This window comes from Thermobia domestica, chromosome 12, assembly GCF_964235325.1.
Source record: "Thermobia domestica chromosome 12, izTheDome1.hap1.1, whole genome shotgun sequence".
NCBI lineage: Eukaryota > Metazoa > Arthropoda > Insecta > Zygentoma > Lepismatidae > Thermobia > Thermobia domestica.
Genome location: NC_137465.1, coordinates 222,011,940 through 222,038,272, shown reverse-complemented (window position 1 = coordinate 222,038,272; position 26,333 = coordinate 222,011,940).

Below are 26,333 nucleotides of genomic sequence, written 5' to 3'. Positions count from 1 at the left end.
CCCCCAAGAAACTTTATCTGCATGTTCTCGTATAAAGGCTTCAGAGAGTTTGTTTCCATAAGATATAGCATCAAAATCAACTTTATCTATAAACTCATTAATAAATTCTTCAGATAGGTTTTGATTATACGATACTTCTTCTCAATCAACTCTACCTGCAAGTTCTCTTATAAAGTCTTCTGATAAGTCTTGGCTTCCTGAAATAATCTCCCAATCAACTTTATCAGCTAATTCTCTTATAAACTCTTCTGATAACTTTTTCCATAAACATATTTCACTCAAATTAACTTTCTCCTGATATTTGCGTATGAAATCTTCTGTAATGTGATCATAGTTATATTCCCCCTTATAATCATCATAACCTATAGAAAACCATTGTTCATCAGTCAGTGAATCTAATATCTCATCAAACAAATTCATAACGTTTGCATAGAGAATGTTTTGTATGAGAAATGAGTTCTTTTCTTTACTGGCTTTCTTGAACAAATGATCTAACATACCTATGGACACGCTAAAATTTATTTTGTCTTCATCATTGTAACCACCAATATCTAAATATTTACATACACAATCAAATATAGGTTTGTAAGATAATATTTCCTTAGCACTAGTCATGTTCCTTTTTATTCTTAGATTTTTTAAATTTATCTCATTTTTGTTGGTTTTCTATATAATAAATATGGAAAAAGAATTTAATTTATTACATGATAGACTAAACTAATTCATTATGATCTTATACTCTTAGCAGCACTAGTAGAGAAGCAAATACTGTTAAAGGAAAAAGAATTATTAATAATGCAAGAAAAAACATCTGATTTGAGTAGTGATGATGAATATAAATATGGTAGTGATGATTATGATGATGATGAGTAAGTTTACAAAAATGATTTAATTTTTTAAATCTCAAGACCAAAAGCTTCTAACTGTGACCGATGTTAGCGGAGCAATATGGTTCAAAGGTAAGGACGTTGCTAAAATTTTAGAGTATGGGAAGACAGCTGATGCCATTCAAAACAACGTCAAAGAAAAATATCAAAAAGAATTCAAGGATCTGGGGCCCACCAGCACTGGACCCCTTTCAAACATACAAACTTCGGTTGTTATCCATCTCTTAAACTCTTTAGCTTTGGGCTTCTTTGATGATAACACTAAGGAATACAGACCAGACTCGTTGATGAAGATTGTATGTTGTTGCGGATTAACGTGGGTCCCGTTTTCCAGGAGTCGTATTTGTTTGTATGTAACTTTGTGTTCTTCAAACATTTGATTTGAGTAGTGATGATGAATATAAATATGGTAGTGATGATTATGATGATGATGATAAGTAAGTTTACAAAAATGATTTAATTTTAATATGTGTATATGTGACTTTGATGGGTTATTCTCATCAAAGTCGTGTTCTAATACAACGCGTAATATGTAGACAATGGCAGGAGTGTACAATGTTAAGCGTTGTATTAAGATATATGGAAGTAAAAATAGTACAAAAATGAACTGAAATAATCAGGCGAAGATAAAAATTGAGTATAGTAAGATTTTCTATATATTAAATAAGATGAGTAATTATAATAGATTTACTGTAGTGGAGTTAAGGCGACAATGTAAAGAGAGGGGAATCAGAAGATATTCCCGATTAAGAAAAGCAGAACTAATAAACCTTCTTAAACAATATGATGATGAACAAAGGACAAGACAGATTAGAGATATATTCCCATTTAAACAAGAAGTAATTGAAGAACCGAGACCAACACGTATACCTATAAAAGTAGAATTAGAAGAAACAGCATTAGAGAAGCGTTTACAAACCATTAAAGTTGAAAACACAGGAGGATATAAAGACCCAATAAAAGTTTTAGATACAAGTGGAAGAGTTGCTATTAACAAAATCAAAGAAGAATTAAAATTCAACCCTGTTAAAGTAAATCTCGTTTTCATTTGTGACTATATTAAAAATAAAGAAATACAAGAGCGCAATTTTAAAACATCAAACGAAAGAATATTAGAATCAACTGACTTAAGTGAATATATACATCATGCAAAACAAAAACTTCGTAGAGAAATGGAAGAGTTTGAAGGTAGAGGATCAGGATGGACATTACACCAAATTAAATACTTACAAATCAGATTAAACAAGTATGTACCATTAAGAGCTTCTTCCTATATTGAACTTCCTAAACCAATTAAAGATAAGAAAGCAGTGATTAATGTTAAAAATAAAGACAATAAATGTTTCTTGTATTCTATTGCAAGTTACTTAAAACCTGTTGAAATACATCCTGAAAGACCTTCGCATTATAAACAGCTTGTTAATGAGTTGCAAAAGAAGTATTGTGACAATTAAAGTATTTCATTCTTTACAATTAAAGTAAAGTAAAGAAGTATTGAATTTCCTGTACAATTAAAATATATTCCAAAATTTGAAAGAAGAAGTAATATTTCTATCAATTGTTTACAGCTATGACAAAAACTATAATATATATCCACTTCAAATCACAAAAAATAAGCAGGAAACTCATATCAATTTATTATATGTAAAAGATGAAAAAACAGTCATTTTTGTTGGATAAAAAAATCTCTCACGATTAATAAGAAGTCAAGTGACAAAACATGAGGAAAAACTATACTTCTGCGACAGATGTTTAACGAGGCACTTTTGAAATGAGAAGCAGTTGCATAACCATATGCTATATTGTAAAGAGCATGAGGCTGTTAGAATAGAACTTCCAAAACCATACGACAATCAAATAGAGTTTCAAAACTATAATCGATCATTAAGAGTTCCATTTGTGATAATTGCCGACTTTGAATGCATCTTATGTAAGTTAAAAATAGAGCATAATTGTAGTAAAACAGTAAAATATTAAAAGCATGAACCAATGAGTTTTTGTTACTATGTCAAATATTCAAATGGGAACTATAAAGCCCCTGTTAGTTATATAGGTCCAGATGCTGCAAAAGTATTTATTGAAATGTTACAAAAGGAAGCAATAGAAATTAAGAAAATATATAACAGGGTAGTTGATATGATCCCGCTTAGTGAGGAGGAAATAGACGCTTATAACAGTTCGGATACTTGTCATATATGTGAGAAAAACTTGAATGACTTACCACCAGCTGTTGAGAAAAAAATAAATATATTAAAGAAGAAAATACAGTTCTACAAGGATAAAGATGATATGAGTGAAAAAATAAAAGAATGGAAGCATGACTTAAAAAAGTGTTTGTATAAGATAAATAAAAATAAAGCTAAAGTAAGAGATCATGATCATTTAACTGGAAAGTTTAGAGGTGCAGCTTACAGTTATTGCAATTTAAACTATAAAAATCCCAACTTTGTTCCTGTATTTCTTTACAACTTAACTGGTTATGATACGCATTTGTTTATTAAGGAGTTAGCTTATGATACACAGAAAATTAAACTGATTGCAAATAATGAAGAAAGGTACATAACATATGAAAAATATGTAAAAGCAGGACCAGAAAAAGATGGAATAAATTTAATATTTGTTGATTCATTTAGATTTATGCCAAAGAGTTTAGCAGAGTTAACTAGTAATTTAAAACCAGAACAATTTCGAGAAACATTAAAGTTTTTCCCGATTGATAAACTTGATCTAGTTAATACTAAAGGTGATTATCCATTTGAGTTTGCTGATTCATTTGAAAAATTAGAAGAACCCGTTCCACTATCTCCAGACAAATTTACAAACAGATTAACAGGAGAAAAAATGAGTCCTGAACGTCATAAGCTTCATGTACGAGTTTGTAAAGAATTCGATCTGAAGTTAGTGAGGGACTTAACTGAACATTATAACAAAACAGATGTCCTCCAATTAACAGATATATTTGAAAACTTTAGAGATGTGTGTTTAAAGGCATATGGATTAGATCCTGCTTGGTATTATACAGCACCGGGCCTATCGTGGGATGCAATGTTAAAGATGACTAAAATTAACTTAGAAATGTTAACTGATTATGATAAAATACTAATGTTAGAAAAGGGTATACGAGGAGGAATCTCACAATGTAGTAAAAGATATGTAAAAGCTAACAACAAATATATGCAAGATTATAATAAGGATGAGTGTTCAACATACCTAGCATATTTAGACGCAAACAACTTATATGGATGGGCAATGAGTCAATACACGCCTTATAAAGACTTTAAGTGGATTAAACCTTACATAGATATAATGAACATTCCAGATGATTCAGAAACTGGATACATTTTAGAAGTAGATTTAGAATATCCAAAGTATTTACACAACAAACATTCTGATTTACCATTAGCTCCAGAAAACATGTGTCCACCAGAATCTAAACAATCAAAACTACTAACGACACTTTATAATAAGGAGAGATATGTAATTCACTATAGGAACTTAAAACTATATATGTCACTTGGAATGAGATTAAAGAAAGTGTATAGAATATTAGAATTCAAACAATCAGACTGGTTAAAGAAATACATTGATTTAAATACAAATATGAGAACGCGAGCTAAAAACAAGTTTGAAGAAGATTTTTATAAGCTCATGAATAACTCGGTATTTGGAAAGACTATGGAAAATATTATAAAGAGGCAGCCTATACAATTAGAATGTGATCCTGAAAGAGTAGAAAAATTAATTGCAAAACCTAATTTTGATTACAGAACAATATTTACAAAGAATTTATGTGCTATACATATGAAAAAAGAACGATTAACATTTAATAAGCCAATATATGTTGGTATGAGTGTATTAGAACTATCAAAACTATTAATGTATGATTTTCACTATAACACTATGAAGCCGAAGTATGGAAACAATATAAATTTATGTTACATGGATACTGATAGCTTTATATATGAGATTGAGAGTAAAGACTTTTATAAAGATATAGCAGAAATAGTTGATCAATTTGACACGAGTGAATACAAGGAAAATAATATACATGCACTACCACTAATAAACAAAAAAGTAATAGGTAAGATGAAAGATGAGAATAAAGGTAAGATAATGACAGAGTTTATTGGATTGAGATCAAAGATGTATGCTTATAGAGTAGAAAATAAAGAAGAGAAAAAAGCTAAAGGAGTAACTAAAGCTGTAATATCAAAAGAGTTGCAGTTTAATGATTATAAAGAAAGTTTATTTAAAAATGTAAAAACATATAAAGACATAAACCTCATAAGGAGTTATAAGCGCGATATATATAGCATAACCGTTCATAAGCTGGCGCTAGATTCCTCGGACGATAAAAGATATATTATGCGAGATGGTGTAAATACATTAGCTTGGGGTCACTATGGGATAGAGTAAAAGTGTAATTATGTATAGTGTAGTGTAGTGTAGTGTAGTGTAATTTTAGATGTAAGTTTTTATGATTTTAAATATCATAAAAGCATATTCAATCTCACTTTGGGCTATTCTTCTTTGTTAAAGTACTATGGCTAGTGGTGGATTTGTAATTTTTGGTAGTTAGGGGTAGGAGGGGGGAAAAGTGTCTTAGAACCTACATTCATACCCTACTCAAAGTTACCACGCTACTTTCTGAGGTTTAGTAATGGATTTTTGATCACGACACATTACTTCATTTGCGGATCTATAACACAGCAACAGTGCTGAGTTATGTGTTGTACGTTACCACATGATTTACATAGGTACATGCAGAATTACACATGTAAAATTTCAGCACTCAACAATATGAGAAAGTGGGTCAGGATAATGCTTTCTCACGAACTTCTCGGTAGTTGACATGTTCAAAAAAATCACCTGTTATATATAGGGCCGGATTAATGGGGTGTAAAGGTGCACATGCAGCCTCCTTGGTTGTAAATGTACACTACGTAAAATGAGAAAGTGCTAAAGTGAAAATAGCAACACTTTCTTATAATTTCTGCTGTCATGTTTCCGTTTGGGGTTAAAACAAAGAGAAGTTTTGCAAAATCGGTAGTTTGTCAATTTTCTAAAAGTTGAAAGAAAAGGATTCAGCGAGGACAGACACTTAGCATTTTCAGGGCATTTTCTCATTCACACCACAAATACCTAAAGGCATTTAAAATGTTTCAATTCAATTCAAATGAACAGGTAGTACATCCCCTCTAAAAATAGTTGAAACAGTTTTACTACATCTTAAACGGAAAGTTAATATTCCAAGCAAGTATAATTACAAAAAAATTAGATGTATTTCATCTTCGTCTCCCTTCCCATTTTACACATTCTAAAAAGATATATTTTAAAACTTCTAATGAGTTCTAACGTACACAAAAATTTCGACGCTGCTATCCGTGTGAAATGGAAATGTCCTGACTTCTCACATTTCCTCGAGTTCGTAATTTTCACTACTGGCTATGGAATTTCTTGCCAATAATGGATTAAATTACTACATGCATCATTATTTTTAAGAACGTATAGAATAAAGAAACATCTAATAAAGGAAAACTTATTCGTATACAACAAAAATATTATTAAAACTTCAATTGGTGTAAAGTATCTTTTACCAGGCTTGAGACAAATTTTGCAACTACACGTATCGCAGTCGCTAATGTTCTCGTACTTCGAGCGAGCGCTTCCGGGTTCAATTCCTGTTGTTGGCACTCAGTAGCAAATAATAATATATTTTCAAGGCCAGCAATCCTGAGTGAGGTTTTCCTTATTCATACCACGGTATTATCAGGATAGTATGTAAAATAATGCTCCCAGGCTACATTTTTCCTTCCCCAATTTTTTTTTGTTCGAGTTCTCCGGACAATGTGAATCGTCGAGGGACGTCATTCCTCATATGTGACTGGCTAACATGTCCATACAAACAGAAAGAACAAATCATATTTTTGATCCTAATCGAGAGAAATTTCCTCAAGTTTTACGCTCAGCTTTCGGGAGGAATGTTTCCAAGCTAGTAAGTGTTGTCAATAAATGACATAGGAAAGTAGCTAAATGAGGCACAAAATCTAGCAAGAAGCTACTAAATGTACGTAAAGGTATAGTTAAATGTTAAAGCTAATCGAATTTAATAAGAATGTAAGTTGAACTTAGCGTAACCAGTAAAGTTATTTTTAGTATTTTCAATTAAAACACATTTGCTATTCATAATTCCTGTATAGTACCTGTTGCTCTCTGAATGACTAAATCTAATAAGATTCCTTTCCAATCCCTTTGCTACATTGGGGCCGCCGTGGCTCAGTGGTAGAGCGTTCACCTCTGGTGTGTGGAGTCCCGGGTTCAAACCCTGCTCCCGCCAAGTGAACTTTGTGGTGGACAAACACCTTATGCGTGGATTTTCTCGTAGTTCTCCCGTTTCCTCCCACTTTCTTTATTCCACCATTTCATTCATTTCTCATAATCACCGTCTTCTTTAGCCTAACCGGCATAAACGTGGGATGTAAAATTCACAGATTTTATTTTCCTATGCTACATATTTATATATATTATTGAGCTAGAAAAATGCTAAAAATACAGATCTCAGTCTAAAGGAATAATAAAAAAAATACAAATCATACACGAATTAACTATGGAAGACAAGAGAATCCGGTTACCCGATTTGTTCCGAGAACATGACGCATAGATAAGAGTGATACAAATTAGGTGCATAGTTTTATTTTGTAACTTAAGTAGTAGTGCAAGCTGAAGTACTAGAATAATAGCAAACTACAATTCGTTTCAATTCATATTGTTCTAATAGAAATTTTGACTGGAAACGGAATTCACCTTCTGCTAGGAACAAGTAGCTAGACATTGTAATTATGGATAAAGAATCGCAAAAATAAAGATCACACTAACGCACATACTTGTAGCTAAACAATAGACGAAAAAAGCTAAATTTACCGGAAAATTAGGTAAATTGTCAACACTGAGAACAACTATACTTGTAAGCATACTCAATAAGTATACTCAAAAGAAACAATTGCGAATTGGGCTGTACACCTGAAGAATAAGACAACGAAAGAATAAAATACCGTATATTGCTGATCTATCGCAAACTTATGAAAAAATATTGAATGGACGAAACTCCATCTCAATGACGTTTTCGTAAAATTTGCTATAGGTTTATAGTCTGAGTAAGAAGTTTGCTTAAATTGACAGTAAGGTTGCAAGTGGGATGAGTTGAATTCAAGATTTTAATACTAATAGGTACAAGTTCCTTCATTCAAAACGTATGGGTAATTAATCCGCTGAAACCCGTTACAAAGTTTTAGGGGTTAATCACCTTGAAGTTATTTGATATATAGTTACCGACCACACGAATAATATTAGAAGTGTTCCGAAGCAACGTGAATTTTTAAAAAAGTAACCATTTAAATTTCACTAACTCGTCTTGTTGGATTTAATCACTTTTGTAATCGTACCTACTTAAGTGACCACACTCTGTTCATATGAGTCCTAACTGCCAACAAGTAATAGCGTCCTGTGGACACCACGCTAATGAGTTTGGATTATATAGCGTGATATTTCTCAGTTAATTGTAAAACTGGAAGTTGTACTATATTTCAGGCACTTTCGATAATAGTAGAAGGATCAGAGTGGAGGTGAGCTATATTCTTGGGAGATTTAGTTGATTACAGGAAAACACTTCTTGCTATACATAAATATTTTTACTCAATAGTGATCAACGTTAAAATTGGAAATAGTTGATTTCTGTGACTTCTGGTTTGAATAGAGGGTTAAGATAGAATATGATACCCATTCTTACAACGTTAAATGCATTCCGAAAGACCGCTTCTCGATATCTCTTTTTGATTTTGCTATTTGTACATCAATACTGGAATCGAAAGGAGAAATAGATTTCTATCACTTCTGGTATTAGTGGAGAGTTTATGATGAAAATGAAATGTACTCTTAAGACGCTGAATAGATTTCAGAGAACCGCTTTCTGCTATTTATTACCATTAAGGGATTTTAATATTCAATCCGTAAATTATTGATTTCTGTCACTTCACTTTTGTTTATTCATAACTTTTAACCCTCTAAATCCTGTACAAAAGTTATTATGATTCATCAAATATTTTTTTAAGAAACCTTGTCTCCTGGACGGGCAGGCATACATTTTTTCTAGCCGACAGTCTGATGAACACACGGACAATGAAGGTAAACGAATAATGGGGTTTAGTAAACGAAAGCAAATGTAAAATTGAGTTTAGCTCCAAGTATAAGTGTATTTGAAAGCAAAACCATGTTTGACTTTGCGCTGAACGCAAACTATAGTCATTTAAATAAATGAAATCTATAATCAACTATTTGAACGTGTTTTTTTGTTTTCCAAAGTCTGGGAAGACCTCCCTGCTAGTCTAGTAGCTCTGTGAATCATTAGGCTCACGAGCGTGAGGCAACATCTATTGTTGGTTTGAGTCATCCTGAAGAGCATGAAACTCTTTTACTTGCCCTCGAAGTTTATGTCTTCGTGACAGTGTCATATTGGTTTAAGTATTGGGATATTAACCAGAAAATCAGGAAGAGGAATGTCTACGTTGTGTGAGTTTCTTAGTGGCTAGGGTGCACCCCGTTGGTGCAAAATTGTTTGTAAGGAAATTAGGGTAGTACACAAATTCAAGATGAGATGTACTCTTGCCGTTATCCGCACATTTTTCTTTCTTTCCTTCTTTCTTTCTTTTTCTTTTGGTATTTCATTTTAGGTTAATGATTCGTTCTCTCTTTCCTGGAGCTCTATCTTCCTTTTCTGAATCGATGTTTCATATTCAATCCCTCATTCCATGATTTTATTGTTGATCAAAATCAAATGAATTCTTAAAAGAAAATCGAATTTGCTCATACCATAACAACAATGAGAACTAATAAACATTTTGCCACGAAGACTGCTAAATGGTTAGTGCTCCTAATTTCCGAGCATAGATCCAGGCTATTTCCAATGCTGACACATTCATTTCAAAGTCTCTCATGTGACAATAGTACGGCAAGTTTACTCGTAACACTGTACAATAGCGTGGTATTGTTTGCGTTTAGTAACATTTTAATTTTCTAGACTCCTTTCTGTCTAATGTTTTGATTGTACAGAAATGTAAATTTGAACTCCTTTGTTCTCTTTGATCATTATAGCACTTCAAAAAGGAAGAGATTCTCAATTCAACCTGAAATATGTTACCGATATGTTCACTCGTAAGTTACACACATATTCTTTTAAAGGGTCTTTCTGTTTGAACTGTTTACCTTGCCGACGTGCCACCATATGGATTTCTTTAGGATCTGATGGTAATTGTTAGTGCCAGACTGTCGAACACTTCAACGGATGCTTTGTTAATTACAGCAAAGTGTCACATATATATTCAAAAGCATATATTATTTAATGTAATTATTATTCCATAACAGCACGACAGTATAAAAGTATGTTAAGACCTTTTGAAAGTAATTTAAGTCTATTTAGGATCTGGTGGTAATTTTTAGAGGATGACTATGTAACAGTTCAATGCAGTGGCGGCGGTTGGACGTTAAAAGTGGGGGGTCAAGACATGATCTTAACAATTGTATATCAATGTTAGATTTCCTGGTTGTTTCTAACAATGGTTGATGAAAGATTGCATAACTAACAGGATACTATCTTTGTTCACTTAAAATGCCGTATATCGTATTTCTGTTTTATTAAGTAAATTCGTAAGAGCAATATAGGTAGGTACCTAGCCCTTTATACTCTTAAACAACGAAGTACAAGAAGAGATTTGTTTCCTTGCTCATGAATATCTTACAATTCTGTCTTGGAAATTGTTTGATCAGATTATTTAGTAACAAATTTGCAAAACAAATAAATAGAAAGGATAATATTAATCATAGTAATGAATAATGATGCTTGTTTTGCAGAAGTTATATTAAAACTGGGAATTAATGAACAACTTATACTTTTAATTCCACACATGCCATTAAATGAACGCTTTTACTCTTAGAAAATGAAACACAGTAAGTACTGCAAGCATATGTTATGACATGCAATTATGCAAATATGCATTATGCATTATGGAAATATGCAATTACAATATTAACTGCTTTGAATTGCAATTAAAACGCAATTCCTGTAGCTTTCTTAACTCCACAGGAAGACAAACGGCAGATTGGTCAGGGAAAGTCAGGGAAAAATCGTTTTAGGTCCGATGTTCAATTACTGAATTTATGAAATAAAGTTGACTTCTTTACTGTTACTGGATGCAAAATGTAGTGTTCTCTGATATAGTTGTTGAAACTAATTTTCTGCGAAAAACACATATCTAACTGCATCCTGGCATATTTGTTCGAAAGAGTAGACGCTGTTCTAGAAGAATTACATGGTGCCAAGAGGATATCTGAACAAGTGGCTGAGAACGCGAAGAAATATTATCTCCAGCTCACAGTAAAAGCTCAGACTGAAGAATTTAAAGAACACTCGAATGAATTCATAGCCAATGATAGAGATTGTATTGGACTTGATGAGTTTTTTACTTAGGAAATGGGAAGAACTTCGTTGACTTATGGTCAGTTATGAAATTGTGTTTTATCTTCTTTCACGGAAACGCATTTTTTGAAAGGGTTTCACAATAAATAAAATTCTCGTTGTTGTCAACTTACAAGAAGAATCTCTGGTGGCTCAACGGATCATATACGATTTTGTGATGAGAATTGGTGGATCATCAGGATTAATAATTACAAGAGGTATGATAAATTCAGTGAGAAGTTCAATGAGACAATACCATGTGTATCTGGAAAAGAAAAGAAAAACAAATGCTGGAGACGAGAAGAGGAGAGAGAAACGGAAGATTCAGCAACAACTAAAGGAGTTGGAGGAAGAAGAAAAGAAAACTAAACTGCGGAGACAACAAGAAGGATATTCATATCAATGAGAAGAAAACTATGCGAGAAAGGATTAAAACAAATTTCTAAATGGGTTGCATTTAACAACTGCCCCAGCAAAATATGTGTGTCTGTGTGTATTTTTTTAATAATCAGTAAAATCATATATGAACTGTTTATTACTATAGGCAATATTATAATGCTGTGTAATTGGTATTGTAATGTGTAAGCATATAATGTGTATTTTTTCATATCTTAAGTACTCTGTATACTGTATACTTTGTAACTTTACATTTTGTGTAATATGTAGGCCTAATCAATATCGGCCTAATGCATATGTTTGTAAATTTACATTCCTTTGGAAAGAAATTGAAAAAAAAAGAAAGAAACAGAAGGGGAAGAGAACAAGGCCAACTATGAGGAGTGTGGAAACTGTAGTTTTTTTCTTTTTTCTATATTTTTAAGTTATTCAGGGGTCAGGGAAATTTGGAACTTTCGTCATGGAAAGTCAGGGAAAAGTCAGAGATCTTTTCTCCAAATTGTGTGGACACCCTGTTTACATTTCCAAATGAAATTATATAAATTAGAGCGTCTCTTCAAAAAAGTGGGGGGGCAACTGCCCCCTCTTGCCCCCCCCTAATCGCCGCCCATGGTTCAATGGATGTTAATTACAGTAAAGTGACATGTATATTCCTTAGTGTATTTATGGTTGCATAATATCACGACAATATATAAAATTGTGTGAAGATATTTGGAAAGTAGTTAAAGTCAATTTATGATGTAGTGGTAATTTTTATAGCTACGCTGTAGAACAGCTCAATGGATGTTGGGTTAATTACAGTAAAGTGGCATTACGTAGTCAACTATATATCCTTCAGTGTATTTATGGTTGCATAGCATCACGGCAGTGTAAAACTATATTATGATATTTTGAAAGTAGTTTAAATCTATTTAGGTTCTGGTGGTAATAGTCTGGTCTCTTAACAACAAAAATGGCTCGGATCGTGACAGACCGGACACAAGTATGAAACTTGGCAGACTGAAAGTACTTCGGTATTCAATCCGTTTTAGGGTCGGGTGCCAAACTTTTCTGGCCGCCATTTTGAAATATGCCGCCAGATTGTATGTAATGTTCTCTTAAAAGATCATTATCTCGGTAACTAATGGTCCGATTTTGATGATTCTTTTTCTAAATTATAAGTTAAGCCCAAATATAATCGTTTATAACAATAATAAAGACAAGGAAATATGATCAAAATGAGAAAATTAGAAATATTTAAGATTTTATAAAACATATTTACATATAAATGAATTTTTCTCCAAAATGATCCATTTTATGAAAGCATGTACCCTATAACACTTGAAAGAGTATATAAAGAGCTTTAATTTGATGTATAATACGTTAAAATGCGACGAAAAATAACCGAAATATAGTTAAATTAAGAAATCAGTACAATACAATACAAGGAGTGTGTGCAGAGAGTCAACTAGACGAAACTTGGTGTTATGTAATAACAAGCATGCTCGGAACCTGGCAAATTAATATTTTTTCTCCACTTTTGTGAATTGTTATTCAAATCAATATTATTTACATTATTACTATTGTTATTAAATGATCATTATACTGTTCATATAAATTATATTATGTAAGACACTAAAAAGCTACATCATAAATATGTCTTTGCATATGTCAATTTTTAAATTTAACTCTTTCAAACATAATAAATAGCTACTGAAAAACTGAATATTCCAAATCAAAATGCTAAGAAAGTGACAAAAGTTGATAACATCCAATCGCCTATTCCACAAAGAAAAAATACTTCTTAGTCACATTGCTGTTCATCACAGGAGCTTCCGCCGCAGCAAAGATCTGTATATTGAACACCATTCGTAGAACATACACACTGTTTTGAGCAAAGAGGAAGAGCTTTGCAGCCATACTTTAGCAATTCTCTTGAACTTTTAGAAACTTCTGGTTTGGTCATCCATAAGGGCTTCCACGATCCATCTTCTTTCATCCAGCCGAAGTTTTCTGGACTTGGAAGTATTTAGTAGTTCAGACTTGTTTGACGACAGTAAAAGTTTCTCATGATGAATGATGATAGCCAACTACGATTTTCATGAGAAAAAGAGTTGCAGATCACCCTCACGCGGTTTGCATGACATATACAGCCCACTCAACAAACTGTAGTCATTTCTCAATTTATCTATCTTCTGTTCAGATGATCTCCTACCCCTCTTTAAGTTTTCTCAAGAAAACAAAAAAACTATTCCTTTTTATGGGAGACTAAATTGACTTGCTTTATTTAACAAACACCGAGTCAACAAAATCTTCATATTGGTTTTTACCAATCACTTTTATTACTGCAACAGATTTTGAAGATCCTCTAAGGCATATGCATGTGATGATAGATTCATTACCTGTTACGTATCTAAAATAGGATTTCCTGCAGCAGAAATTGTGTCATGCAATGTTTGACAAAGATTCTTAAAACTTACATAACTTCCAACATAATTTTCGTTAATTATTTCCTCAATGCGTGTATCAACTTCAAATTCTTTTGTGGGTCTGCATAACTCAGGAGCAGTGAGCATCCACCGTTGAAAAGCACGTGGATTTTTAGTTAATGGCTCCACTGGAGTCTCTAACACTTCTGTTATTTTGGTCGAACGGCATGAAACAAAACTTTTGGTTAGTCTTTGAAAACACTCAGTTCTTCTTAAATTCTGCCTTTCCTTTATTTAAACTCTTCATGTCCCTGAGATGCACAGATAGAGGCAGAAGACTCTCCAACACGGTTACATATAATAGGAAGTTACTTTGTCGGTGAGCCCTAACAAATATCAAAATTAAAAGTTCCAATTCCAGTACAAGATCCCAATACGAAAACATAGATCTTTTCTATATCATTACTTCCCGCCACTGTTGGAATTTTTGTTTACAGTTTCTGGACTCCTGTTCTGTATGAAACCCTGCCATTTGAAGAAAGCCTAGAACTACAGCTGGTTTCTGCTGTGCTCTTCTGGTTCTGGTTAGGTGTGAGCAGTCCAGGAATGAATCAGCTGACTCTCAACCTGCTACTCTGGCCTCAGCTAAGAACGATGTCCATCCAGTACCATTTAGTATGTGGCGTAACACTCTTCAAAGGGCCATTTCCATGTGTAGTCCACCAAACATAACGATAGAACTTCTCCATAGTATGAATCGGACCATCTCCACTTTATTTGTTTTGAAAGAGACGCCGCTTTTCAATAAAAATTGGCAACATGACGTTGGTGCCTTTAGTAAAACGTACACTTCCTGATTGAGTCAAATTATACTCTGCCCACAAGCATTTATTTTTACCTAGCAGAGAATTTTTTTTCAATCCACCTCCTCTCTGTCCAAAGTGCTTCTTCGAGCCCTTACCGTATTAGTTCTTGAACAGTAATAGGAACTTGCAGTTTGTCAAAATCACATGATGATACTGATGACACAATAGCATAGATATCTCGTAATAAGTAATCTTCCACTGATGAAGAAACTTCAATTCGCATTCGGGATAAACCAGTGTTGGAATCGGAAGGCAATTGGAATACGCTAATACTTGTTCCATGGAAAGATCCTGTCGAAGTAGTTGATGATGCGTTCTGGTCTAAATTGTCCAATGCACCGATGGTGTACACATTAGTCATTAATGGAAAGGGGCAGACAAGACCCTCTAATTTGTAACGTCTGCATGTTCCTGCTTCTATCTGATCTTCAATTTGGATCACACCATTATATGTTACAAAAATGTCTAAGTTATGTAAATTACTGACAATCTTTTTCTAGCAAGTAAGAGTGCGTACCTGTAAACCTACATACAATGGGAGCGGCGATTCATGAGATATGTTGTGCCTTTTTTTTCGTGGTGCTAATCTTCTGTTCTTAAAATTAAAATATATTAATTGACTTATTGTTAGAGCAGTTTGAGAATGTTATAGAAAATTCTTCTATGTTAGATCCATACAGTAGCAATCGAACGAAATTCTTTAGATTTTCTGGAACACTTTCATCTTGACAGTTTTCTGTAAAGTATCCTGAAAATGTTTGGCACTCCCAGTTTATCATATTTCATCTTAAAGACTTTTAACACATTGTGAAGGCAATCTCCTCTTCATTTGATCGTTTAGACATGAAATCCTCGAGTAATTTCTAGTGTCCTTTCTTGAAATACCAATAACATTTTGCCATCACTGTTTAGTACAATCAGAAATAAAATGAACGAGGATTTTGTTCTTTAGTCTTGTTTTATTCATTGCTTTTGATAAACCTACCGCTCTCAACGGTTTGGGTACAAAACCTCGCGGCCAGAACCTCGCGGCGACAACCTCGCGGACCAAAACCTCGCCTGCCCAAAACCTCGCCTCCCAAAACCTAGCGGCCAAAAATCTCGCCAGGCCGAAACCTCGCCTGGCCAAAACCTCGCCGCCCAAAACCTCGCAGGACAAAATCTCGCGGGGCCAAAATCTCGCCACCCAAAACCTCGCGGGCCAAAACCTCGCGCCTCAAAATATCGCCATACCCAAAATCTCGCCTGACCAAAATGTAAATGTTCCAACAGATGATAAGGATGACGGTATAAAAGACGCTGTTTCAGAAGAAGTATCACGGGTATTTGACCAAGTCCCGCGATACCATATGAAAATTCTATTTCTGTATTAGAGGATTTCAATGTGAAGGTAGGGCGACAGGATGTTTCTAAACTGGTTATAGGGAAAGAAAGTCTGTATAAGGAAAGTAATGACAACTAACGAGGTTAGTTTCGTGAACTTTGGAACATCCGAAAACTTAAAATTTTAACAAAAATCTAATAATATTTATGAAAGTATGAAATAATATATGAGTTTTTACGACGTCCCTTGATTATGTCCTATAGGTTAAAGGAGACGTAGATAACCAGGATGAAGGAAATGATCGAATAAAGAAAGTGGGAGGAAACGGGAATAAGCCGAGAAAGGCCACGCACACGATGTTTTGTATCTTCTTCTTCTTCTTCTTCTTCTTCTTCTTCTTATTATTATTATTATTATTATTATTATTATTATTATTATTATTATTATTTGTAATGTGGAATTGCATATTAAGAAACACATTGGGTAAATATTAAAGAAAAGTTTCATTCGCGGCGAGGTTTTGGCCCGGCGAGATTTTGGGTGCCGAGGTTTTGGCACGGCGAGATTTTGGGCGGCGAGGTTTTGGCCACGCGAGGTTTTGGGCGGCGAAGTTTTGGCCACGCGAGGTTTTGGCCCGGCGAGATTTTGTCCCGCTAGGTTTTGGGCGGCGAGGTTTTGGCCACGCGAGGTTTTGGGCGGCGAGGTTTTGGCCACGCGAGGTTTTGGCCCTGCGAGATTTTGTCCCGCGAGGTTTTGGCCGGCGAGATTTTGGGCGGCGATGTTTCGGCCGCGAGATTTTGTCCGTATCCCCTCTCAACTTATATAGACTGTGCAGCTGTGACAAATTGAAAATGAAATGAACATTTTCTATTTTACATTCCAAGTGATCTATGAGTTCATCAAATACACAAGACTAAAACATCATTATCTTGACTTTCGGTTTCATTTAAAGATCTGTTCTCCCTTTCCGAAATTCTGTACCTATTTTTATACATCCATAAGCACTGTATGTGGTATGTAGCCTCCACTGCTACCAAGTCTCCTCCGGAAATTTTAGAAAGCAGAAATATATACTGTAATTATTAAGCCATTTCCTTAAGATTTTTGTCAAATGTAAGTGACAGTTTCTTCTAACCCCTTTCCCAGAATTACAAAAAATATAAACCGTTGGAATTACGTTTCCTCTACTTTCATTTTTCCTCTTACGCTTTGGTTCATTATTTTCTGTTGATTTCTGTTTACTTTTTCTTTTCTATTCTTTTGCGATTTCTCTTTTTAGTTTTGAGGCAACAAACTTCAGTCTGCATTGTTTATGCCACTTCGCTGCATTGTCAATTAGCGTGTTTACTAATTCTTCTTTTCCAGTGACAAGTTTCACAGATATCTTGTAAATAATCGAAATCTTTATAGATCCTCAGGAATTCTGAATACGAATCACGTAGAAAACACTTAATAAACACATAATTTCAAATACTGCAAGGAATGATATTTTTCAACTTAAAAGTCACACTACACTTTTAATGTGTTCACAGTTACATTATAATAACCAATATTATGTTTAAAAAAAAACTAGCTGTTCATGTCTACATAGAACTGCTGCAATGAAAACTCCCATAACAATACTAACTAATGATTAAACGTAGTTATTATTAAGTAATCACGACAAGAATAAAAACTAAATAATTTAATGATAAAAAATTTCTGCCAGACACCGCTAAATTCCACAAAGTTGACCGATTACGCAGTCTTCCTATCTGCGCTAGGTTTGTTTTCAAGACTTACATTTCGACTATTTCTCATCGCATTTTAACGTATTACACATCAAATTAAAGGTCTTTTTATGCTCTTTCAAACGTTATAGGGTACATGCTTTCATAAAATCTGCCATTTTGAAGAAAAACTCATTCATATGTAAATATGTTTCATAAAATCTTAAATATTTCTAATTCTCTCGTTTTTATCACATTTCCTTGTCTTCATTACTGCTATAATCGATTGCACTCGGGATTAACTTATAGCTTAGAAAAAGAATCATCAAAATCGGACCATTAGTTACCGAGATAATGATCTTTTAAGAGAACATCACATAAAATCCAATATGGCGGCCAGAAAAGTTTGGCACCCGACCCTAAAACGAATTGAATACCGAAGTACTTTCAGTCTGCCAAGTTTCATACTTGTGTCCGGTCTGTCACGATCCTATCCTTAACAGACCAGACTATAATGTTTAGACCTAGACTATGGAACAACTGAATAGATGTTTTCTTAATTACAGCAAAGTGACATGTATGTAGGCAAGCATATGTTCTTTGGTGTAATTTCGGTTGCATAACATAAAAGGAGTATAAAAGTATGTTAAGATATTTGGAAGCTAGTTTAAGTCTATTTGGGATCTGGTGGTAATTTTTAGAGGTACACTGTGGAACAGCTTAATGGATGTTGGATTAAATATAGCAGAGTGACATGCATGTAGGCAGCCATATATCCTTGAGTGCTTTTAATATTTCATTACATCACGACAGTATATGAAAGTATATGAAGATATTTGGAAATTAGTTTAAGTCTATTTAGGACCTATTGGTAATTTTTAGAGCTAGACTATGGAACAGTTCAATGAATGATGGGTTAGTTACTGAAAAGTGACATGTATGTATGCATCCATATTTTTTTTGGTGTAATTATGATTGCATAACAACCCGACAATACAAAAGTATGTTAAGACATTTTACAACTAATTTAAGTCTATTGGGATTTGGTGTTAATTTTTAGAGGAAGACTATGCAACAGCTCACCTGGTGTTGGGTTATTTACAGCAAAGAGGCATGTATGTAGTCAGCCATATATCTTTTTGTGTGTTTTGGATGCATAACATCACGACAGTATAAAATATATTATGATGTTTGGAAAGTAGTTTAAGTCTATTTAGGATCTAGCGGTAATTTTTTGTGCTGTATTATAGAACAGTTCAAATTATGTTGGATTAATTACAGCAAAGTGACACATATATGGTCAACTATATATCTTCTTTGTATTTATGGTTGCATAACAACATGACACTATTAAATTACGTTATTTTGAAAGTAATTTAAGTCTATTTAGAATCTTTTGGTAATGTTTATAGCTACACTATGTAACATTCAATGGATGTTTAGTTATTTACAGCAAAGTGACATGTATGTATGCAACCATCTGTTCTTTAATGCAATTATTGTTGCATGACAGCACAACAGCATAAAAGTGTTAAAACTTTTTGAAAGCAGTTTTGTTTTATGTGACTCAATAGAATACGCTGTGATTCACGTTCAACTTTTAAGTGTACGTTTCATTTCAGGTGTTGACGGTATGTGGTCCTTCAGACAGTCTTAAGAGTTGAAAATGGTCCACAATTTTAACAAAATGCGTTTTTCTTTTCTTTCGGGCAGCTTGCGATGAAACTAGAAAATTCCCATCCTTCTTGGGTTAAGCCAAGTAGCTAGCTAGTAAATTGTGAATGAGTAATGATAAGATAATTGCTGATAATATACGTACAACGTCTGAGGAAGGAACTGGTCTATAAATCACATAGAGGGCTATTTGAGACCACCTCTACAATATTATTAACGTTTAATGGATCAAATTATCCAAACACTAAACATATAGTAATCAATGGAAATTATTGACTTGAATAAAATGATACGAGCATATGGCAGTATAAAAGATCATGCTTAGTTCTCTAAAAAAAAAAAAAAAAAAAAAAAAAAACGTATCCTTATAAATCTAAATATTGGTTCCGTTCAAGAATCACTCAACCTCGTATTTAGACGAAAGTAATACTGAAATATATTCTTACTAACCTCTTTGTTTTGACTCTTGCAAGACGACAGTGCATAGCATAGATAATGAGATTATGTTTTTAATCTATAAATTGTATTGAAACAAAATATAGTCTAATAATGAGACACACAACGGGTCCATTGTGTACTATTCTGAAATTGAATATTTAAGATAAACTTATTTCTGTTTCTATAGACAGTTTTGAACTGAATTTTCTAAGTATCATGGTATCCACCCTAGGGTTCCTCAAAAAGTGATCATTAACTATTCAATGTATTCGTATGGCGTAGAGTATCGTCATTGCAGTATAAGATAAAGCAGTGAGAAATATTAAAGCAAAGGAGGTTAACAGTGCTGGATTTACGTAAAAGCTAAACAAGCTATAGCTTAGGGTCCAGGTCTATTGGAAGCCTCAAAAATGTTATAGGAAAAACTGAATATAAATTTCCAAAATATAAGATAAAGGTAAAATAAATCCCACATAAAACAACAGTGTTTTGTGTTGTATAAGGTTATACGATACAGGTAATGGAGCCCCTACTTCTAGCCTGACCTCTAAAATATTATTAGTTTACTCATTTTAACATATAGGGTGCCTACGTTCTCCATGAATTGGTTACATGGACATTATAGCATATATTTACTACATTATACAGGGTGTTTCAAAACAATACTGACCACGTTTGGAAGGTGATTCCTGATATCAAGATACGACAAAAACCATAGACCATCCTGAGTGCACAAATGCTTCATTTCGGTGTTATAGGCTGCCGAAAACATAAAAGATGAACTTTAAAGGTCCATAGTTCCAAAACTATGGGGCCTATTGTAGTAGGATCAAGACTTCACTTAGGAGTTAACATGTAGCCTATCCAGAAATGCATTTTTGAAAATCCTAAGGTACTCACGCAACAATTTTTATAGAGAGAGTTTAGCTACGGGCATATAATTTGAAGTACTCACTCTACCTCTGCAAAAATTGTTGCGTTAGCATTCTGAAACATGTATTCTTGAATAGAGTAGGTATTAGTTCCTAAGTGAAGTATTGATCCGACTACGGTAAGTAGAGAAGGTAGCAGTGAAAATAACAACACTTTTTGAAACTTTTTGTTGTCGTGTGTCCGTCTGTGGCTAACAAGAAAGCGAAATTCTCAAAACGCAATAGTTTGAGTTGATTTTCTGAAGTTGAAGGAAAAGGATTCACTATGGAAAAAATATTTCTCATTCACACCACAGATGCCCAAAGGCATTAAAAATCAAATTTAATGCTAGTGCAGTGGTAGTTGTTGGTGCACCCTTGTCAAGAAATTCTGGATCCGGCCCTGACTAAATTATATTATTTTTATTTAATTGAAACTTTCATTGTCACATTGCCGAGGGAGCACATACCGAAACTCGTGGCACATCGGTTGAAAATTACTGAATTACATGAAGGAGAAAGGGGTAAATACAGGTTGAAAATTTGCAAAGGTGACCAGGTTAAAAAAAAAAACTACGTTATAGCAACACTAGGTTGCTACTTTCTTAAAAAGATACACCCAGTAGTTTCACGTACTGTACTCTAATTAAAATAGTTGCATTGAGAAGTGTTATGAATTTTCTATTGCAAAAACAACACTCCATATATATATTAAACACACTTGTTACATCCATTAAGAACAAATGATGTAATTATCCACTTTGCGCCTGATAAAAACCAACAACAGGCCTGCTAAGCGTTAAAGTTGTTAACACATAAATTTAATTTTACACTTATTTTTTTTCCTGTTAAACATTAGCCACAGAAAACAGAGACAAAGATAGACAAAGAAAAATGTACATAACACATTTTGTTAGATAACGACTCTTTATGCTAGTGTTATACGTGAAGTGTTTAATTTTCAGCTAATGGTGGCTTTTTAGGATGTAGTATAAGTTTACACACTCGCGGGTGCAGTGAATTTTCTGCTTACACCACGGCCCGCTGACCACCATTCTAAAGCCACTGCATTTTCTCGTGGGTTTGCTAGAATTAAGCTAGACCTCATAACCATTAATATGGTAATCCAAACAGTGTAAGTAAAGAGAGATTTCATGATGACATAGTTAACTGAGCGTTTATTATTTAGAGTTTATATGAAAGTACAACCTTTTTAAATTATTAGTACGCTGGGAATGGAAGTTAGAAAGGTAATGTGATTAAGTTATTGATACTGATATGGTTAATGCCTGTATAAATTAATTTAATGTGGCTGATGTCCTGTTTATTCGTTCGTAAAACATTTCTTTAAAATTATTACAAGAAAAACTTGTATTCACATTCCATGTTCTTTTATGAATAAAATCAAGAAAAGTTTCCTTTGAAGTATAAAAGACACTTCAAAAAAAATCTTTGAGTTTCACGTCCCACGATTATGCCGGTTAGGCTAAAGGAGACGGCGATGATGAGTGATGAATGAAATGGTGGAATGAAGAAAGTGGGAGGAAACGAGAGAACACCGGTGGAAAACTCACGCACACGGTGTTTGTCCACCACAAGGTTCACTTGGCGGGGGTTGGTATCGAATCAGGGACCTCAAGCACCAGAGGTGAACACTACCACTGAGCCACCGCGGCCCTCCACTTCAAAGCAAATAGCTAGGGACTAGTGATAGATAATGAGAAAATATATATATATATATATATATATATATATATATATATATATATATATATATATATATATATATATATATATATATATAATAGATAGATAGATAGATAGATAGATAGATAGATAGATAGATATAGATATATATATATATATATATATTAGTTTTATAGATTTTTAATATTATAGATTTTTTCACTGTTTGTTTAGTAATTTCTCAATGACATCATAAATAAAATTAGCAAATGGAATTTTAAGTGTTATTAGAAAAATGACGCGGAACCCATATGGATTTAGAAAATGCTAACTCAGAAAGGATACGAAACAAGTGCCAAAACCCACGAATTAAGACTGTGATTGGGATGTTTTGTATTCCTGTCTTAATGTTTCGGAGATAGCAAGTGGCAGTGAGATTGCGAATTCAGTGAGAAAAAACAGGGAGGATATATTTTCTTTCAAGACAGCTTTGGTGTAACGAGTTTTATTATTCCGTTCCTAGAGATAGGAAAATTATTAGAACGAATTTCTTCTCTATTCGATCTAGGCGTTCGTTTGTCCAGATACTACTTCGAGATTCTGGAGCAGTTCTTAACCAAATTTGACATGGTAATTCGAGAAAGAGCGTTCAGTGTCGTAATGGGTTGCATATCCCGATCGAAAATACCACTGAGGAGTAATAGCCGAAAAACAGCATGCCCATAAACTTAACATTGGAAAAGCATTTGGAGCACCAATTCTCGTTGTAAATAATGGAAATTAAAATTTTAGCATTAGAAATAGGTCTTTTCATTTTGTTCTGCGAACAATTTTTCAAAGTCATTATGCTTTTCAACGATATGCCAAATTCAGCTATTTGCGTGCCTTGTTTGTTCACGAAAACAATTGAAGCATTAAAAAATTCAATAAATAACCAATAAAGGTCGATCATCTTCGCTCCAAATTTGCAATTATTGTATACTTAGTTATTATTGAGTGTAGATTTAATTGGTGTTACTATCAAAATCAGAGACAGAAATTTACAAAATTATGGATGAAATGTGTTACTGTACCAAGAAAAACTGGTACTGAATTGTAGTTAAGTGAGTTACATGATCGACAATGCATAATTTCGGGAAGTTATATAGTACTGTGCTCTCCTTCGCTTTTCCAAAACAAACAGAAATGTTCTTTTTTTATACGCTGTATTGTACGCCTGACATTCTTTTATATGATATTTTATTTTTGTATAGTTTTTATTTCAGAGTGACAAGAAAGTATGGTAATCACGAAAAGAAAATCCAGTATAATTCGAAATTTCAGCAGATATACACATTTCGCGGCTTTCACGTGCCCAAAAATGGATATACAGGGTGGCCCATTTTAATTTTTTCACGGAAATGTCTTTAAAACGGGTGAATATAATTGAACCAAACAAAAACTCAATTGTCACCATGCCCCCAGGGCCGCCTTTTATGTGGGCCTAGAACCCAACTTTAAAATTTTAAATGGAAATATTGGGGTAGTGATACCACGTTCGATAGACATTTAAAAGCTAAAAAGCATTGTGGCAAAAGAGTTTTCATATCGGTCAACGTATTCAAAATTTCCGCCAAGACATGGTGCCTGTATCAGATAAAACGTCCAGTACCGCTAATATGAAAACAGTTGGAGATAACTGAACAGGAAATGAAACAGGAAAATTTCATGGGGCAGGTCAAATGATGTTGTCGCGGTGTTCATGGGACACAGGGCCCAACTTCGAAATAGGAAATCAAGGGGACTCAGGAAGAAAGCCACTCCGGACGTGAGAGGCGAGGGCACTCACAAAGAAAAAGCCTGGAAGAGAACATGCAAGAAGACACAGAGGGAAAAGAAAGGAACAAATATCCTACAGACGATGTTTGAGAAAACAATGTTTGTACACATTGTTCTAAAAGCAGTATTAGTTGACAATTTTGTTTCTTATTTCAGTTGATTCCTCTTTGCATCAAATTATTGCCTGCAATAAAAATGGAATGTACCATTTAACGTGAATTTTACCTATTTTGTCTCATTAGAAAGGCATACCTCTCTTATAAAACACATTTCAGATAATTTTCTTGTGTAAATTAAATTTGCGAAAACAAAGGTCTCATTTGAAATTTCAGCGTTCTCTTCCGCTTCACCCACTTAGGGAGGTAGCTTGGAGAGATAATTTTCTAGGAATTTGATTTTCTCCTTTGCATTATATTACTTTTACTTCAATCATCTTTTCCTATATTGTAACATTCTCGAGCCGTAGAATGATAAACACCCTCTTTACTTAACTATTCAAATTTTCATTCTGTTCATTTATCTTTAACCGTTTCGTTCTATGTGCATTGGACGTTTTATCTGATACAAGTACCATGTGACCTCATACGAAAAAACTTGCCAAAACGTTGTTCAGTTTTTGCAGATTTATCGAGCGAGGTTTTACTTGGTCCATGTTTCCACTTAAAATTTTGAACTTGTCCTTGAACCCCCATCAGGAGTGGAGCTGGGAGTTACTGCGACGACATCATTCGAAGTGTCCCATACCATTTTCATGTTTCACTTTTTGTTCTGTGCAGTTATCTCCAACCGCTTTCATAATAATGGTACTGGACAATTTTTCTGATATAGGCCACCATCTCTTGGCGGTCATTTTGAAAATGGTGACCGGCCGACAAGAAAAATATTTTGTCACAGGGCTCATTAGTTGTTAAAGGTCTATCGAACGAGGTATCAATCTCTCCATGTTTCTATTTAAACTTTTGAAGTTGGGCCCTGGGCCTCGATGAAAAGCAGCCCTGGGGGACACGGTAATAATACCATTCGATGTGCCTCATGACATTTTCTACGCGAGTTTCTCTTTGGTTGATTGATCTTCAACTGTTTTCGAGATATTTGCTTGGAATATATATGCTCATCTGTCCGTTTGTTTGTTCGATATATATATATATATATATATACACGCCTAGAACGTACCATTCAATGTATCAAAGGTTAATTTCAAAGTTAATTTTTATGTGGTTCCCTTAGCGGCAGGCCGGTAGCCAGCACAAAAATGTGGGAGGGGGCGATCCAACCATATTATAGCTCATTTGCAATCCTACCGTGCAAATTTTAGGTTGGCATCAAAACTTTAGGGGGGCGGCACTCCCCTAGACCCCCGTGGATACGAGCCTGCTTGAAGGGTGTATTGAATATTCTTTATAACTGTGAAAATAAAGCTTATTTAAAGGGTAAAGTTAAAAAAGTTGCTCTTTTCCCTCGAAAATGGTGCTAATGATTTTGTTTACAAATCATTGTACATGTTATTAGTAGTCTTGTAATATGGTATAACCCATTTTAGTAGAAAAGGTATAAAAGGGTACTTTACTGTTGGAGAAAGTTCTTTTTATGAGATTGTCTCAACAACGATTCAGGAGATTTTGTTTGTAGTTTAGGAACAATCCTGGAAGTGACGTAAGTCATTTCTCTTACAAAAATCCAGAATGGGGAGTTTACTCTTCGGAATGAGT